Here is a 19263-nt window from a genome sequence, read left to right as displayed (position 1 = left end):
AGTTCCTCCTTTACACCACGCATCAGTAGACGTACTTTCTTCTCCTCGGACATTTCTGGGTCGGCGTGGCGGAACAGACGGCTCATTTCCTCAGTGAAAATCGCGATCGTCTCATTCGGCAGCTGCGCTCTTGTCTCCAGTAGAGCTTGGGCTCGCTCTTTTCGCACGACGCTTTGAAATGTTTGCAGGAAGCCGCTTCGGAAGAGGTCCCACGTCGTCAAGGTGGCTTCTCGATTCTCGAACCAGGTCTTGGCGGCGTCCTCCAATGCGAAATAGACATGTCGTAGCTTGTCGTCGCTTGCCCAGTTGTTAAACGTAGCGACCCTCTCATACGTTTCCAGCCAGGTTTCCGGGTCCTCAAATGTGGAACCGCGGAACGTTGGTGGTTCCCTGGGCTGCTGCAGCACGATGGGGGACGCTGGGGCTGCCATTGCGGTTGCCTTGGCCACAATCTTCTTGGTCTTCTCAGGTAGAAGTCCGTGCTCCGGGGGCAGCTGTTGAAGACGGCGGCTTGCTCGGTGGTCCGGGACTACGTTGGTGTTCTGTTTGTGGTCTGGGCTGGAATCACGGCTTGTCGGGGGCGTCCTGTACATGGACGAAAAGCACCTCCACCAGATGTCACGTGGTAGTGACGGTGAAGAAAGAAGCAATACGGTGGAATACAAAACTAGCTTTTATTGGGCGAACCTGTGCCCACAAAAACAGGCTACACTTATAGCACAACGATAGCGGCGAACACGGTCGGCGATCGTCGGAAAACTGATTAGCGGGTCAAGCTCGTCGGCTTTTATAGATCAGTCGTCGAATGTTCCAGATTAACTGATGGGACCCGCGTGTCTTCCACAAAGTTCTACACCATTCGTGTCACGCGATGAAATCTGATAACACAAGGTTCGGCGACAACAGACACGCGGATAGAAGCGTCGATAACTTTCCAGAAACGTCGGATACATGCAGGCGCGTCCCTCGCTGTGCGATTAATTGTTAAGCGGCGAAACGTGGTTGCCCGATAAAGATAAGTACACGTGTCAATATACACCTCAAAAGGTGTACCTTCGTCTGAGAGTGTAGTTACGGCTCAGGCGCGTTTATATTTTTTTTTTGGGGGGGGGGAGGGGGGGAGTGGCGTTGATTTCGCCAAATATGTGTTTAAATAACCTCTATATTGCATTCATCCCCGAGAGTAGACGTAAGCGGGGAAATGCTCGCACACTCTCTCAATCACTCTCTATCTCACACACACAAACACACGCGGACTCTCGCAGGCATGCACACAAACACGCACAAATAGATGCGATACATCTTTGCCTGCATTAACATTTACACACGCCCATGCACGCATGCATACACGCTCAAAAAAGTACGCGCGATCGTGTCTTTGTTTTGTTTTGTAATTTTATCTTAGAGCACGCACTCTGAAAGAAAATTACACCTTTGGGTTGTATTTTGCCACACAACGATAATCATCATCTCTCTTGCCGGGATTTCCTTTCTTTAACGCTGCGAGTCCGGCACATGCAAGTCACAAACGGTATGCGCGTTTTCAGCATGACAGAGCATTCTCGACAGTAAAGTAACGAGCGCGGCGTTTCGAAGAAAAGAAACGAAAGCGATCTACATGACGATTATCGTTGTGTGGCAGATATACACTCCAAAGCGTGTAAACTTTTCTTAGAGTGTGTGGGAAGTACCGGGCTGGCAGCGATAAACAAAGGAAATGCGGACAAGACAGATGACGTTTATCGTTGTGTGGCAAGATACAACCCTTTGAGTCGTATCTTGCCACACAACAGGTACGAGGTCTGTTAAAATAATATCCGACCTTTTTTTTTTTTGCGAAAACCTGATGGATATGAAACAAGCGCGCTTGCATCAGCCGACCTTGAATCTTCGTGCGCATTCGCGAATTTTTTCCCGCCTGCCGATACACTGTAAACACAAATGAGCCCATATGGGCGTTTTAACAGTTGATATGCCATTTTTCCCCCCCAGCTTAAAATGAGTACGCCCACGAGAAGAAGTAAAATAAGCTAGAACCATTATTATACCCCCGACCCCATTTGAAGGGGCATTGCGGTTGTAAAATGGGGGTTTTCAAGGAATAACGGTGGCGTAGGGGAAATTGAGACGAGCCAAACAGAGAAAAGAATAACTCAGCCATGACCAACAAGGCAGTCAGCCGCAGCGACAATTTCAGTAGGATTATTTCTGCAGTCAGATTCGAAATATCCCGCGCAATGTGTGTCGGCGCTGTTTTTCTGTTCGGAGTAGCCGCGCCTTGGTGCTGCAGAGGACGCCGAAGTCGGAACTACGCGCGGAGGAACACCAGCCTTCGGAGCGCGCGCGCGCCCGTTGAAGCAGCTTTCAGCGACGGCCATTCGACCAGCGACGGCACATTCTTCTACCGTGGTTGATGTTTCTCACTGCTTTGAACCCCCAAGACTCCACGGTAAGTGACTTTGAACGATTATTACATGTTCTATGAGTGTGCATGTGTTCTAAGTGAGGAGACGCGCTGATATGACTTGTTGAAGGTCTCGATACAACATGGCGCGACAGTTGACCGTCCAGAACCATTTTTCACGATCACTGTGTTTCTTCGAGCTTTGTCGTAATCGAGGCGACTTGAGTGCTCAGAGTCAAGCGAGTGTACTTAAAAATTAGGATTTTATATAATGAGGGACTTTGCCGCGTCTTTAATTGGGCGGATGTGAGCATTCGACATGATCCCCGAAACGCAAGCCACTACCATAATAGTTACGTGCAGTGCGAGGTGAGCTAAGCTTCGCCGCCTAACCGTGGCCTGAAAATGTGGCGGCTCGTTAAGGGCTTACTGCGGTGCGCGTGTGTGAGTGTTTGTACAGCGATCATTTGAGCGAGAACCGGCGGCGCTTCTTTGTGCGCGGTATCTGCTAGCTGGCGCGTACGTGGCGCCAATCCCCTAGCCCGTGCGATTGTGTGCAGTAGGTCGCCCACTTAGCGCGCATTGTGCAGATTTGCCAGTACGCTCCTTTCTATCGTCTGTGTCTCTTCGCGCCCACGTCGTTGATTGTGCAGGCAGTGCGCGACTGCGGCACGTAGCATGTAGAGCCTGCGCCCGTCGACTTTGATCTACGGGCGTGAAATGTCGGCGGCGCGTTTGTGGTATTAAAAGCGTGTGGTGAGCTTCCTACGGCACTACGGGTCAACGCCGCATGAGCTGCCGGTCAGAGTATAAGAACCTCTTTATTGTTAGCGTACTGCTTGGCGGTAACAGGTGTCCTGCTTGGGTTCAGATTACTGGATACGCCGTCACTTGAACCTCGGCGGCCGGAACAGGTGAGTACCAGTGGCGCCGGCACCTCGGCCGGCAGAAAACGGTGCCCGTGCCGTGACGAGATATATCAATTTACGCGATAGCATTGCCGGTGATAGGTCATACGGGCGCGTCGCTCCATGCCTGTGTTCTTTGCTGAGGCCGCCACTACGCCTGCGGTGCACTTACTACGTTATATCTATATAGTCGATGCTTGTGCAATGTTATTCAACAGCTGGCGCTGTGCTCTGGATACCTGAACTTGTTTAATGTTTAATTACTTTGCTGCTGTGCCATTGCCTATTGGGTACAGATATTTAGTATTGAATTCTAGGTGCCAAATTAACACAAAGAAGTTGCGCTTTTCAACTCAGGATCATATCACACATCACAGCGTCATCCTATATTGCACGAGTATTAATAACAAAATTTCTGTTGCTGGTGAAAAAAAAAAAAAAGGGCAGACCGATCAACCTGTATCTGTGAGAAAAATGTGCTTCAAGTCCGCGATTGTCTATAAAAAAAGGTACTACCTTGGTATTCAATGTCAGTAACACTCATAAGTTATGCATCCTTTTGTGTGAAATAATTTGTCTTAGAAGCCATTCATTGTAAGGGATCAGTAAACATCTCATAGCTTAAGTAGTGCATATGTGCATGAGTTGGGCAAAAGTATTGGTTTGTAAAGAGCAAAGCCATTAAGATATAAAATATTGGCAAGCTTAGTTTAACAATAAGCTGACGAATATACAAAACCTAATGTAGCAGCAGATGTTCTCCAAGATAAGCTTGTGACCAGCTTTTTTGTGTTCTGTGTGATCACTGTAGTGTCAAATTTTTCATTTTTATTTCAGGACTGCGGCTGCGGTCGTTTCATTGCCAACTGTGAGGATGAAGCAGCTTCATGGCCGGAGATCGGGCGCCTCCCATCAGTTTCCCTTTTCAGCAATAGAGGCCTTGGTATGCTCTTACCAAGAGTTTGCTTTTTTACCCTGTATGTTTTGAGCGCAATGGCTAGTTTAGCGGCATTACTTAGAGTGATTGGTGTGGCACCTGTTCCATAGGAGGTATGCAGGTTATCCCACGTAACTCTAGCAAACTTTTAAAAATATGAATATGCCATCTAGCTGCACAGAACCTATGTAATGTTGTTTCCTGTCTCTTGGAAATACTTAGATTTGCTGCATTTTGCCTAATTACCTAATTAGTCTTAATCAATTAATCAACTTCTCAAATGTAATTAGATAAAAAGTCTCAATTATAAAATTGTAGAGCAACGTGAAAATTTCCCAGTGCAGCTATCTGTGGCTCAATATGTGCTACATAATGTGTTTTTAGAGCATGAAAGAAGCCTGAGAATCTCGCAAAGTGCCTTGAGTATGTTTCTGTGTGACAGCGCCTGTGTTGTGTTCTTCCTTCAGTCCTCGTCTTTTGCGCTGTACTAACAGTTGACCTCGAGTGGCCATTCCCGTGGCAGTCTTGCATGTATTGAGTGCTTGCCCTGTATAGGCATGTGTGTTTCCAGTAAGCAAAAAATACTGAAGGAGCCCAACGTGATGTATTTCAGGACAAGTGTATGGTGTAAATTACTATGTGACAATAAAATAAACTGAAACAAGACTTCACAGTAGAGGTATGCAGGTGTGTGCATCAGCATAATGACGAAAACCTCATGCAAGTTTAGAAAAATATTCATTAAGTTAGTTTCTGTCATTCTTCTCTGTCACATTATTATTGCAAAAATGTGCTCTCTAGTATTGCACAATTAAAAACACAGTTCAAACACATCATTTGCTGGAACCTTGACATTCATAGCAACATAGAGAGGAATGGTTAAAAATTTGCTTTGCTTCTCTGACCTTCATTTTAGGTCTTTCTCATGTTTGCTAAGCTTCTTAAACTATCATAGACCCCTTCCAGGGTTTACAGGCAGCTTGAGCACATTGTGCCAGATTGTGGAGAAGCTGCAGAGGTCGCAGTGTGTATAATGGTGTGCGGCAAATGCAAGTTTATTGCAAGATGCATTATGCTCAGTACCAATTATATTAAGTTATAATTTTAGCAAAAATCTCTGTTTTCCAGATATATATCAATGTGTCTCCAAAGAACTGCACTTTTTAAAAGAGTTGCTCATTCTCTGTCTACTGTTCGGTGTTGTTAAATGCATGTATGTTGGACAGCATAGTGCTTGGCCTTCAGCTGAAGGTAGTAGTGTAGGTAGTAGGTAGTAGTGTAGAAAGTGGTAGCAGTAGTAGCTTTATGCATGTGCATAAAGCTGCAGTAAGCCAAATGCGAAAAGATAAGGGCTAATACGATACAGCCACGTAGCAAAATTTACACAAGCAAACTGTTTGATGCAATCCCTAGGAAACTAAGCAAAAATATAAGAATGTGCTTATATGATAAACAGTACCTATGTTTCAGGCGCATGGCCTTCTACCGCCATATTCCATAACAGTTCATTATTTAACACTTTAAAACTACTTGCCCTGTTTATGTCTAACTGCTCTAAATTCGAAAATTTTCATTGATTGCACTATGAAGGTTTTGGGCGTGGCTTAAGTTACTGCCAGAATTAAATTTATAGTTGTGGCCGTCCTATGTGTGATAACAAAAAGCCATTTTGGAACCAGGTGACTGTTATGCAGTATGCTAAGTGTGCGTATTAGAACAGCCACTTATATTTTCATCGTAACCATGTATAAAGTATGTATGTACACATCTCGAAGCCATAGACTGTGTACTGTTAATTGGAGGTGTTATTGTGTGGAGTAGGTTTTTTTGTAAGCATTGTCTAGAATTTGCACTACATTAAGGTGTAGTGAAGCCAAGCGAAAAATATTGACAATATGGCTAAAGTACATTCTTAAGAGTATTAAGCGCACTTAGATGACTTTACAGCATGTAGTAAAACAAGAATGGGAACTGAAGTGCTTAATTTTTGTTCATTATTACCATATGGCACCAACATGCAATGAAGACAAAAGAGGAAGAGAAGTGAAGTGCACTAAAGGGCAACTCGCTCCTGATGGGAGCTGCATTCACATCTACATGATGCATGCAATCTTTGAGTTATAGCAGCAGCTAACCACCTGTTCACATTGTTGCACATTTGTATTGTTTATGTACTAAGTCTGGCCCTGGAAGTGTTAAGCAGTGCCACTTGTGGCATTGGTGCTGCATGCAAGAGATCCTTCTAACCACAGGTGTTATGTATTATGTAAACCTAAGTTCTTTTAAATTCATGTAACCCACAAAAGCTCCATTTGAAAGGATGTGCCATATTTGCCACCATTGCAATGAGTAGCATTGGCTGACAGTCACAGAGCGAGACGTTAACCTTGCTCAGCTATTATGCAAAACTATTTTACATACAAATGTGGTAATTAGTATACATGCTGAAAGCCTCACAGAATAAAATTTTTTATTCGCATCTTACAACGATTGTTATTTTGCTTTAACTCAGGAGGCCTTTCTACCTGCGTTGCATCCTGTGGCTGGACCACTCCCACGATCTCGGCAGAATCGTTACACAGGTGTGTTCTTTTGTGATTCTCAGTACTGATATTTTCTAGTTTACGTTCAATGTAAATGCACAGATCAAATGAAAAACAGGTTAAAAGATGAGCTCACAGGCACTGTATCCAAATGTTTGTTAGGAAGGAAAATCTTTTTTACAAGTTGTCATTATAGCAACACAAGAGAGTGTGCACATCACACCACCAGTACCTAGCAAGCAACAGCATTATACCGTAGAAGAAGCCAAAACATCAGGCGAAAACCTGTACTAAACTAGGGACTGTATTAAGACCTTTTCGAGGCTTAAACTATTTCTTGGGTTACTCTGTCTAATTGCTTGAACTGAACTGACGTGTCCTGCAAAACAATTTGCATTCGCATTTGATACAATCTGCAGCAAAATATGAACAAAGGGCTGCAATACTCTAAGGGCCTACTATTGAAGTTGCAACCAGTCTTCCCAGTGTACTGCAGCCTCAGGAACATGAAATGTGGTACACTGTACCACATGCACACACTACAAATTTTAATCCATGGGCATCTGTACACTGTGCTTGTGCAGGACTGCGCAACTGGCTGTTTATTCGTGACTGAAACAGCTACGTACATCAAGACTGTATTGGGAAGCCACCATCTTTTTCAGTCAGTGTAACAGTCCATAAACATATGGATTTCCATGAGCATTTTGTCTGCCACACTTTTCTTTGTCGTTTTTTTTGCACTCCAGCTTTGATGGCTGCAAGACACTTCAGGCTGGCTGAAGAGACAGTGGTAGCCTAGTAGGTGGCCTCACAAAGTTGTTATTTTGATTTTTAAGAGCCGACTTGCTTTGGACAATGCTGAATAACACATCAAAAGGCACGGGATTATTGACAAGGTTAGAATGACTTTGAAAGAAGTTTAAGGCTTCTTTTAAACTCTGATCTGTCTGCTGAGACCAAATCATGTCAGCTTTTAATGAAGCAATGTTCAGGTTGGAAAGCTGCAAGGCTGTGTGGGTACTCAAACACCATCATTGATTCATATAGCTGAAGTTGCTGTGACATCAAGGCAGAAGGAAATGACAAGGCAAAGGAAAGGTTGGTCGACAAAGGACTCATTGGCAATTATGTAGGTTCAAGGGCTATTGCACTGAGTAAGAAAATGTGTTCCTGATACAGCGTGAACAGTGTTAATGCTGAAGAACAAACTGGCACCATCTCCCCAGTCCTACACAAGCACATGCATAGAAAGGGATGCCTGTTGGCCTTGAGGGCCACCACTGGAGGGATCACCTGCTATCGCTATGACATAGAATGTGACATCAGATGACTATAGTTCACACCTTTGCTGCAGCTCGCTGGCTGGGCAATTGAAGCCTTGATTGTAAGGATGAAAAGTTTCAATCACAAGGTGGCAATTTAGTTGCCAACTCTTACAGCATGGTTCACTACTCAGTGCTGCAGTGCTGGACGTATTTGACCAAGCCTGGTGCGAGTTCTCATGAGTACCCATGTTCAAGCTGCCGCTAGATACTTAGTTGATAAAGTCACTGAAAATGAAATTTGGTCATCGAAAGAGTCATGAAAACGATGCACACAAGGCTTGTAGCGTGCTTACTTGGTATGACCTCAGTCAAGACACCCTGTGTAGAGATGCTGACAAAAGTGCAGCAGAAGTGTGGATTGAGGAGACAAAAATATAAGCTGTTCAAGTTCCACATATAACAAACTGATAATAAATCGCCGTTCAGCAAGAACTCCGGCAAAAGGGGCAAGCTGCACTCCCCACAACGAATGCTATAAAAACAGTACTGTTATTGCAGCAAAATTGCCTATAGCTCTTTTGATAGCTTGATAGCTGGTATCACACAATGTTTTCTATGCCACGGAAATATTCCAGCACGTGGGGGCCACAATTCTCCTAGAGGCCAATACAGACACAGGTTGCCAGCAAGCATGGACTAAAGATTTTTCCGTTTGCATTGATGTTGTCTACCACATTTTGTTTTCTTGGGTGCACAGTCACACTGGGGTAACAATTTTCTGCCTGAATATTCATCGCAGGGAGCACTGCAGCCAGCTAAAGCGAGTTTTTTGTTCACACCTTGCCACAGATGCGGCAAGATGTAGACTTGACCCATTTTTCTAGGCACATTTGTTGGGTTCAAGAAAGAACACAGAGTAGCTTAAGAACTTTATTCCTTCTAGATTTAAGGCGTGGGGCCAGGTATTAACCATTGTTTTAAGAATTTTCCCAAACCGGGAAAGATTCTTTCTTGAAAGTCTTCTCATATCAGCTTGATACAGTCCCTGGCTTAGTATGGGTGCATGTGCTGTGGCTTTGTTTTAGTCTGTTTAAAAGGTCGTTTTCCTTTTGAGTGTTCCAGTCGCAAAGAAATCACAAATATATTTTGATTTCAGGAACCCTTGTGACATTACATAATTCCTTTACATGTTGCAACCAAGCTTATTTTTTAAACACATGCCTTTCTTTCAGCATGAAAAAAACATCTTAGATGAAACAAGGCAAAAATGGCTGCTTATGCATTTGTACGATATTCCAACTGAGAGGGGTGAAAAGTAATAAAATGTTCCACTTTCATAATTTTTCTACCATGTGTACAACATTTCTTAATAGGCATGAAGCAAATTCACTTTTATCACTAGCCTATTACAGAAACAAAAAATGACAAACTGAGCTTTTAAGGGGGCCCTCAGAAGGGCCCAGTCCGTGCGTCTTCTTTTCTAGCGCCATGGCTGTGAGCGCAGCTGAGCACATCTGCAGCCTGCACACCCTGTTCTAGAGGTGATCTGCTGCGTGTGGAAAGACTAGACGTGCTGATATGGCGTGGTATTATGTGCACAGTCTTCCCCCGTGTTTAGTACACGGGGTTGCATAATCTGTAGTTTCAGAGATGCATTGAAGTTTGATACAGACAAAGCATTCACCTCCACTGCCAGCACTATTCATGATGGTGTCGTTCCACTGTGTGTGGCAGTATCAAAGAGGACAGGGTGGATGCGAAAGCAAGGCTGGGTTTCCTTCATGCTACCTATGTGAAGGTATCGTTAACACACCGTGAAACCGTATCTTTGGTCGCTGACTCTCAAATTCAAAATTTTTTTCTCATTCAGATTTGTGTTTTCTGACTGCGGCCCTTTCCGTGGGAAAACAATCCATTTGCAAATGTACTTATTTGACTAAACGGTCGAATCTGAGTACAACAAACCAAATTGCTGATTTTGGTGCATTCGTTATGTTGGGGTTCCTTTGTATATGACTCCAGAAAAAGCCGACCATTGTCTGCTCACACTCCGCCGCGCCCGCCCATATAGGAATAAACTTAATTTTGGTTGGCCACGATGCTTATTGGTGTAGTAGCTGTCGTGTGTCCACCCATACACATTTTGTTGGCTTCCCGAAAACCTCAAAGAACAGCGGTATTTTGCTTATGTGCATTCACTAATCAAATAAGTACATGTTTGCTAGAATCCCCATAATATTGAGTTAGCTGGTCTGCTTGAAAATGTTCAAAATATGGCAGTTAGATTTGTAATAGGAAGTCATACTAAAAGGCTTTGTATTACTGAGAGTAAGGGTAAGCTGCAATGGCAGGATTTAAAAGACTGGGAAATCTCTTCAGTTAAGATTATTTCAAGCATATACTGTTCCAAACATGTAGAGAATAGAGAAATTCATATCAGGCTATCATCATACCTCACAAGAAAGAGATTACACTAAAAAGGTTTATTAATTTCCTTTACTTATAGGTGATGCCTCACATTGTTTTTTCCTTGGACCAAAGGGACTGCAAGGTTCTTCAGCCTGCAATTGTTTGCATAGTTTTCAAAGATAATTCCCTCCCTGCTTTGTGTGCTTGATTTGAATGTAAGTTACATTACACAGAATGTATACCCCCCCTGCAATGCCAGTACAGGCAAAGCAGGTACTAAATGAATAACCACGAAAGGATTTTGGAGCGAGCAAAAATGGCATGTGCAATAGATGTGCGTAGATGTCCCGTTGGTGTTGCTGTCAAACAAGAAATCGGGATATCGAGGAACTGAGCAAAGTAACTACATGTGTGCTTACCAAACTATAGCTGTCATTTACACCTTGATTGTGACTTAGCTACCAAAAGAAGTTTTTTTGTCTTGTTCTTTTTCTGTTAAAATGTACTTTTTTCTTTGTCTACTTTCGTTTGGGTTTTTGTAGCTATATCGTGCACATGTGGCCAATAATGCCGTGTGGAAGTTAGTGGTTGTTGGTATTTCTCACTGCCTGTCGTTTGTTCAATGTGTGTACTAAAGTCAATAGAGCACCAACCAGTATAAACTAGTGTGTTGAATTTGTTTTCTTGTTTTAGTACAAATGATCTGACTGGTTATGTGCCCAAATAAACAATTAGATTATGAAAACAAAGTTCATCAGAACATGTCATGCATTTTACTTATTATTACCCTATTTCAACTGCAGAACCCACATATTAAGGCATGTAGATTTAAGTGGAACAAGTCTTTTTGCAATCCTTAGTTCTGAATAGGTGAGAGCAGTGCTAAGGGCACAAAGTGAGTCCACATAGATAAATGGCATGGTGCACTGTGCACTGACTAATAATTGATGTGTTTTTGCAACAGACAAGCAAATAAATATCCAGTAATGCCTTGTCAGAGGCACGAAAGCACATAAAGAGGCAGGGGGTGGTCAGATACAAATGTGCTGTGGTTTCAGGTTTGTTAATAAGCATACCACTTTTCTGTAACTTCAGAGAACATGTGCTGCGCTGACACATTAATCTTTTTTTTTCTTGTTATATTGTGGGATTTGATTAGTTTCTGGGTTAATGGTTGCTGCTTTCGCTAACATGTTGCACTTATGAAATTTGGGCTGTCATCGGCACTGTTTACAGTGTATGTACTCTTATGGTCACATTATAGTGGTGCTTAATCGTGAAGGCTCTCATTCAAATATAAGCTTGTCTGGTCTACATATGCTTTCCTTCATGCCAAAGGAATAAGATATACTATGTTTATGTCAGAAGGAAAGAAATTGAGACTGGTGTCTATTATTGCACATAAATCTATGCTTAGTTGCGTTAACATTTTTGCATAATTTCAACAACTTATTTAGTGCATTTCTGTAACATTCACACTCTTTCTTATCCACTTAGGTGTAAGGAATAAAGGCAAAAAAGTAAAGCATTGCAGTGGATTTAACTTAATGCTCTTGATTCTTGTTACCTTCTTGATAGCTTTTCTATTTGGAAGAGCATATGTACAAAAGCATGTTTTGACCAAATAGGCTGCTGTTTGGGAGGCTTCGCAAGCACCACTATAACGTGACAAAAGCAGTGTGTGGCCATTTGGTCATATAAATTCTGGTGTAATGACACCACAAAAAGTAAACAAAGATATGTACGCACATGACACAAGCACCGGATCTCACTTCAAGCTTTAAAATAAGGAAACAGGCAATATTTAATAACAGGTGGAGACATGATGTGATGATATCTGTTAAAAGAAATTCTTTATGCAGTGCAACTAATGGATCACTGATACATTCGTCGTACTTTTTAAATGTTGCAAGCCACAATTACCTTGCATGTTGTCAGGTCGTAATACCTGGCTACAACGCAAGTTTTGTGGAACACAGGACCGCAGTCACATTCTTTGCAGTATTTAACATTGTGTGATGGAGGATTGTTTCACACGGATGACTCATACTCCCTCAATTTCCCTGATTTCGCATTAATAGAGCATCCCATCTGTCCAATGTAGGCACGGCCTTATGATGGCAGCAGACTACACAACGCTTGCGGCCTAGCTCACTAGATGCATATTGTGCTTCAACCACAACCAACCTTTTCCTTTTTTTGGCTTCTGCCTTTTATTACAGCACAAAACTCTCCTAACAAGGGCCTAAGAAAACAATGATTTGCGCAACTAAATTAGGCATGAATATGGAATATAATGAATGAGATGAAGTAAAAAAGTGGTTGCAGTTGTTTCGTATGCATTTGTAATTTTCATGGGTAATTGTGTAGCTGGTCTCTACGGGCAAAAATTTTTTTTCTGTATGAAACATGTGATGAGAGATTTGCTCTGATGAGAAAAAAAGACAAGCCAGGAAAACAAATTAATTTGTTGCGTGCAGCACAATTTGCAGGCGGTGCACTGTGCAACGGAGGTTATGTACAGTCAGCCATTCCCATCCAGTCATGCTTGCATTGCATACACACATTGTATTAATTTGAGATTGCGGCTAATGAAGTTTGTGTGGAATAACTCTCATTCGCACATAGTGATGCACTGCAAAATAGATTGGTTCGTTCCTGTGTTCATCAAAACTTGTAGCCAAAAATTATGAGCAGATGTACATAAGATAATTAAGCTTTGGCAGATTAGCATGAAAAGAACAAATGCATCAGTCATTCTCAGCTACATTGCACAAAGAATTTGTTTTTGAATTAATGACATCACTTCCTGTCACTATGTGATGTATATGATGTCTGTTTTCTTATTAAAGCGAGAGTTGAGGTTAGGCACTTGTGTCCTGCATGCCTTTGTCTTCGTTTGCTTCTGTGGTGCCATTACACCAGAATAAGTCCATGACAGGAGCTGCCAGTCTATGCAGTTATACTACATTGGGCTCAGTACGCCTGGCGGCCTGAATGTGACGAGTGCGAAGTAGCAGTAAGAACTTCAGAAGGGTAGAATTTTGTGTCGGTGGTGCATATTACAGTATGGTGAAGCGCTATAGATGGAACAGTGTGAGGCGAGACAGATGGGAAAGTGCTACAGACAACTGTGAATGTTTACTGGAAAGTTTCGCTGCAGCGGGACAATGCATGCGTTATCCTGGTGCAGCAAAATTTGCCAATGTTCATAGTTGTCAGTAGTACTTGCCCATCTACATTACACTTCGCCGTACACTAGTAGCAGTAACAACATAAACCAACTGACCCGAGCAATAATGAAAGCCCACAGAATTGCCAAATTGTAGGAGAAATGTTTCAGTGTAACACGTGTTTTGTTAACTGACAAGCAAATGGCATACATGTCTGCGAACCGATGATCAGATGCATTTTTCATGCACATACATTATTTTGTACAACTGCTTCCTGCTTTGGTTTTTTATGGCTTTTAGGAAGCATTCCAAAGTACTTAACTGTTTGTCTGTTCTAAAATTGAATCTGTTCTCAGCCAGCACTATGTGGCATTACTGCATAAGCCCTTACTTCGTCACTGTCCTTCGCACTGTTCCCAACTAAATATGAATAACCAAATAACCATGTTTTTAAATTTTCAGATTATGAAGAAAATACTCTTAATATGTATTTCATTAGAAAAATTTTCTCAATTTTAGGAAGAAGTCTGGCTGGCCCCAAGCCTGGTGCAAAATGAAGAAATGGCACTCCACATCAATTCATGTTTACTTGTCATCATAGCCAGTCTGTTAGCTTAATTTTTGGTTCCTATTGAATTCTCAAGAAAGGTACCAACTCTGTCATTCAATCTGCGAACAAATTTTTGCACTTGGGGATGCAGCCATGCACAAAGCCTTTGAGCTCATTAATATCTTTATTTTTTAAAGAAAGTGCAGCTGCTGCGTGGAGCAATAGGTTGAATAAGACGAGGGTAAATGAAAAGATGGCGAAATTAGTCATCAACAGTTGTCCAACAAAGGAAGTCTCAAGCTGGAGGCAACATCTTTGCAAGAGAACCAAATGGCTCCAGCCTGAGACATTCGTTGTTCAACCTGGCAAGTCTCCTTCTCTAAATATTTCCTCTAGCCTGAGACCTATATCCATTCCACCACCCTTGACCAACAATACACCTATACATTTGGCAACCCATGGAAAGGTAGCAAATTCACATTCAGGGAAAGTGAATGTAGTGTGCACCCTGGAAGGTAGCATGAACAGTATTTTATTTACTTAGTGAAATGCAGATTTGCTATCCAATTACTTTATTTTGATCCCCGTTTTATAATTGGACAGCATGGTTCCTCAGAGAGAATAATAATTCGAAGCTCACACAATTTTGCTCCTTTATGTCCGTTAAATCTGTCCTGGTTGCTACACTATCAGCCCTGTCTGCAATTGCGTAGCAGTGTTTTGAGCATGCATCCAAATTCAAAAGAATAGTTAGGCTTCTACCTCAGAATGTTTGCTACTGTGTTGCTGCTCGAATTCTATGTCTAGGTGGTCACTGTGATGCCATGTGCTTTTTAAATAAGACCAATATGCTATTTGAAGGGCAAATAAATGCAATCTCAAATGACCTCAGCTCGGGGAATGACACAATTGGAGGTCAATATGATAAGGAGGATTTGATTTCTGAAAACAAGGCACTTAAACGGGAGAAAGCATGACTAATTTCGTATAAAGATGCTGCTTTTGGATATGATCAGGGAACGTACTTGTTCGTGGCTGCATTTGCAACATGTTACATTGCTGGCTTTATATATTGCACTGGGTACAGTGAAATGTTGCTGCTTGCACAATATTCAACTAAACATGGTAGCCATGCTAATGTGTCCATGCAGAACACAACTCATCCACTATTATCGACTACAGTGGAATCTCGATAAACGAAAATCGCTTCGAAACTGCCGCTTAAATAGGACACCATCCTGATAATTGGTTGGCTCTCTGCAATGTCTCTCAGTAAATATAATGCCTGGTAAATGGAACCAATTTCCCTGGCACCTTGAGGCTCCATTTAAAGAGCACCCACTGTAAAAATATAGGGGGGATCGTGTTTGGAACTTTCGTAAATGTAGTCTTAAACAAAACCGCATTTCAGTGGGAGCGAAATGCAAAAGCACCTGTGTACTTAGACAGGTGCATGTTAAAGAACCCCAGGTTGTCCAAATTAATTCGGGTTACTCGCTATGGCATGTGTCATAATCAGAAGGTGGGTTCTGGTTCATAAAATACAATAATTTTTAATAGCTTGCTCAGAAATCCAGCACTAAATTATGTAGCTTGTTTGTGTGATGAGTCCCAATTTCTTAATTTAGTACTTTGACATTTATCATATTTGTGTGCTAGTCCATGCAAAATACCACTGATCGGCCTCATTATACCAGCCACTGTTAATTAGGAATGGCTTAGTCAAGCAACTTAAACTTACAGCACAAACACCTAAGATGAACCACAAAAGGAAGATACAACACACACTGGTGCTAACTTCTTTATTTCTTCGTCGTCGATGCAATATAAACCCTAGGCCACACTACCGCGCAGGCACTCAGATTACATTACAGAGATCTGCCAAATTATCACATATGCAAGCGTAGGAAGTCAAATTCAGATGGATGCAGGGACAAAGATATCTTACTAATGCAATTATCGCCCTGCCTTTCTTGTGGTAAGCCTCTAAGGCAAGCCGCACATGCTCATTCTTGCTTTTGCCAAGAATCGACGTCCCATCAAGTTGTGCCTCACAATTGTTGCAAGAGTTTATATGCGCACCAAGGTGCGCTCCTCTATCTACATTTTTGTTTACTTGTTGCGCATGTTCCCTGAGTCGCTCATTGATGCAATGCCATATCTAGCCAAGCTATGTCTTAGCACATGAGAGTGAATTGTATAAACCACGCCGACCGCGCACAACACGTATGAAGCATCATGCCGAATTTGGCGTCCTCCTCTGCCCTCTCCGCAGGTGCGGGAGCATAGCTTTAAAAGCTTGTTCGGTGCAGAAAACGCCAAAGGAACACTATGCCTGCAAGCAATTTTCTTGAGTTGATAGATGACCTTATGTGTTTAAGGGACCGCGCAGGGAACATGCACAAAAAGTAAACAAAAATGTAGATAGAAGAGTGCACATTGTTGCGCATATAAACTCTTGCAAAAATTGTGAGGCACGACTTGATGGGACGTCGATTCTTGGCAAAAGCATGAATGAGCTTGCGCGGCTTGCCTTAGAGGCCTACCACATAAAAAGGCAAAATGATAATTGCATCAGTGACATAGCTTTGTCCCTGCACCCATCTGAATTTGAGTTCCTACGTTTGCATATGTGATAATTTGGGAGATCTCTGTAATGTAATGTGTGTGCCTGTGCAGTTGTGTGGCCTAGGGCATATATATGCATCGACGACGAAGAAATAAAGAAGTTGTCAGTTAGTGCCAGCGTGTGTCGTGTCTGCCTTTTGCGGTTCGTCTTAGGTGTTTGCTCTGTAAGTTTTAAGTTCAGAATTATGTGCCAACTAGGCCAAATGAAGTTTTACTCTTAGTCAAGCGAGCTCAATATATAGTCTGTGCAAAAGTGTGGAGTGTCAGTACAAAGTAACAGTTCAAACACATGGCTCTGTAGTTACAGTTCAGTATGAAACGAGATAAGATTTCTTAGCATTTCTTTCATTTACTAATTTCATTGTATTAGGACATGTAGAATACTAGCAACTGGCATGCTTACAATGTACAGTGCTCTTTTTTAAAATCCAGACAATTGTTTTACTGGGGCAGAAATGTGCTTTCTTTTGGGCCCGGAAGTGAACATATTATATTTCTTACATTTGGTGTAAAATAAATTTTCTTCACTGTCAGTGTGTGTCTCGTGCATTTTTCCTTTCAGCAAGTAGCAACTGCTCTCGAAGGCGTTTGCTGGCCTCGGAGGCACTGCCGATAAGCTAGGACGACTGTATAAAAGCTTTGCAAAGAGGGGCTCTGTGATCAGCGAAAGGGAAAAAAAATGAAGACGTGCGGTGACGGGTTCATTCGCCATTGGACCACGTGTGCGCGTGACTTGGTCGATTCAGCGGTGGCCCTGTGCCGTCGATTGGACCACGTGTGGCGAGCCCGCGACGAAATGCTTCGTGGCGGTGCGCCGCGCCTATGCAGCAGCAGACGGAACACCGCAGGCCAAGGTGTCGGACGCCGGCGTTCGCTCCGAGCAGGTGCGACGCCTGCTCGGGTGGCAGCTCACGGACGGCCGAGTTCCCTTGAGCCTTGATCGCCGGCGTTCGACATTTCGGCCTGCGGTGTTCCGTCTGGTACTGCGTAAGCGCGTGACCCGCGCCACCATGCATTTCGCTACGAGCTTGCCGCACCTAAACTAAAATGCCTTTAATTCCTTCACAATACTCCCATTGTACCTCCCAGTCAAATAGGGGGGGGGGGGGGGGGGGTGAAGTGGGCGTATACGGTACCCCCGTTGTGTGCCCAATTAATGCCCACGTCAATGGGAGTTTTATCGTACGCCCTTTCAATGGGAGCAAAAAGATGTACAAAAGGGAATGCGCTAGAGGACAAGCAAAAAACGCCCATCTGGGTGTTTTTTTGTTTACAGTGTAGCGTCACTCGCTGGGAGTGAAGGGATGCGCTGTGCTCCCGTCGGTTTTTTGATTGCAAGGAAAATGGCAGAGCGACTGGAGCAGCGCTACTGCATCAAATTTTGCCAGAAATTGAGCGACAGCCAAGTGGAAACGATTCGGATGATTCAGACGGCTTTCGGTGACGATGCTATGAGCAGCACGCAGATTAAGGAGTGGTACAACCGGTTTAAAGACGGCCGCACATCGGTGGAGAGCGAGCCACGCTCCGGTTGGCCATCAACATGCCGAGATGACCAGGTCATTGCCGAAGTGAACGCTGTGGTGAAGCAGGACCGTCATGCGACTATCCGACAAATTGCGGAAGAGGTGGGCATCAGCACTTTTTCTGCACATGCCATTACGGCCGAAGATTTGGCCATGAAGAGAGTTGCGGTGGAATTCGTGCCGAAGCTGCTCACGGTTGAGCAAAAGCAACTTCGTGTTGAAGTCTCGCAGGACATGCTGGATTCCACAAACAGTGGTCCCGACTTCATGAACACCATAATCACTGGTGACGAGTCTTGGGCGTACGGGTACGACCCGGAAACCAAATCCAAGTCGTCACCGTGAAAGCATTCCACGTCACCAAGACCAAAGAAGGCCCGCCAAGTGCGCAGCAACGTCAAAGTGATGCTGACTGCTTTCTTTGACACCCTCGGTGTGGTATACACCACGAGTACGCACCACAGCGTCAAACAATCACGAAGGAGTACGACAGGGATGTCCTCCGTCTTCTACGTGATGCTGTGCGGCGCAAGAGAGCGGAGTTGTGGGCAATAGGAAATTCGCCCATCCATGGCGACAATGCTCCTGCAAATTCCTCGCACTTGATTCAGACTTCTTTGGCGAAAAACCAAGCTCCTGTAGTACAACAGGCTCCTTACTCTCCTGATATGGCCCCTTGCGATTTCTGGCTGTTTCTCAAAGTCAAGAGGCCATTGAAAGGAGCTCGACTTCAGACAAGAAAGGACATTATGGCTGCAACGACAGCTGAGCTAGGCCCCATTCCGAAAGAGGCCTTCTCGGAATGCTTCCAACAATGGCAGCACCGCTAGGAGAAGTGCGTGGAGTCCCAAGGAGACTACTATGAGGGTGATTAGGTTTGCAACGATCCAGTTATGCCAGTTTTTTTTTTCTTTGGT

At 43.4% G+C, this 19263-nt stretch overlaps 1 long non-coding RNA gene across 1 annotated transcript; it reads left to right on the top strand.

The window, feature by feature from the left end:
* Positions 1-1952: 1952 nt before the first annotated feature.
* On the top strand, positions 1953-17353 carry LOC129381251 (uncharacterized). The gene is made up of 4 exons (XR_008609464.1): positions 1953-2449; positions 4150-4255; positions 6762-6831; positions 14162-17353. It is a non-coding gene; the product is annotated as an uncharacterized lncRNA (long non-coding RNA).
* The last annotated feature ends 1910 nt before the right edge of the window (positions 17354-19263 follow it).

This window comes from Dermacentor andersoni, chromosome 1 (genome assembly GCF_023375885.2).
Source record: "Dermacentor andersoni chromosome 1, qqDerAnde1_hic_scaffold, whole genome shotgun sequence".
Taxonomy (NCBI): domain Eukaryota; kingdom Metazoa; phylum Arthropoda; class Arachnida; order Ixodida; family Ixodidae; genus Dermacentor; species Dermacentor andersoni.
This window is presented reverse-complemented; position numbering and strand designations above follow the sequence as displayed.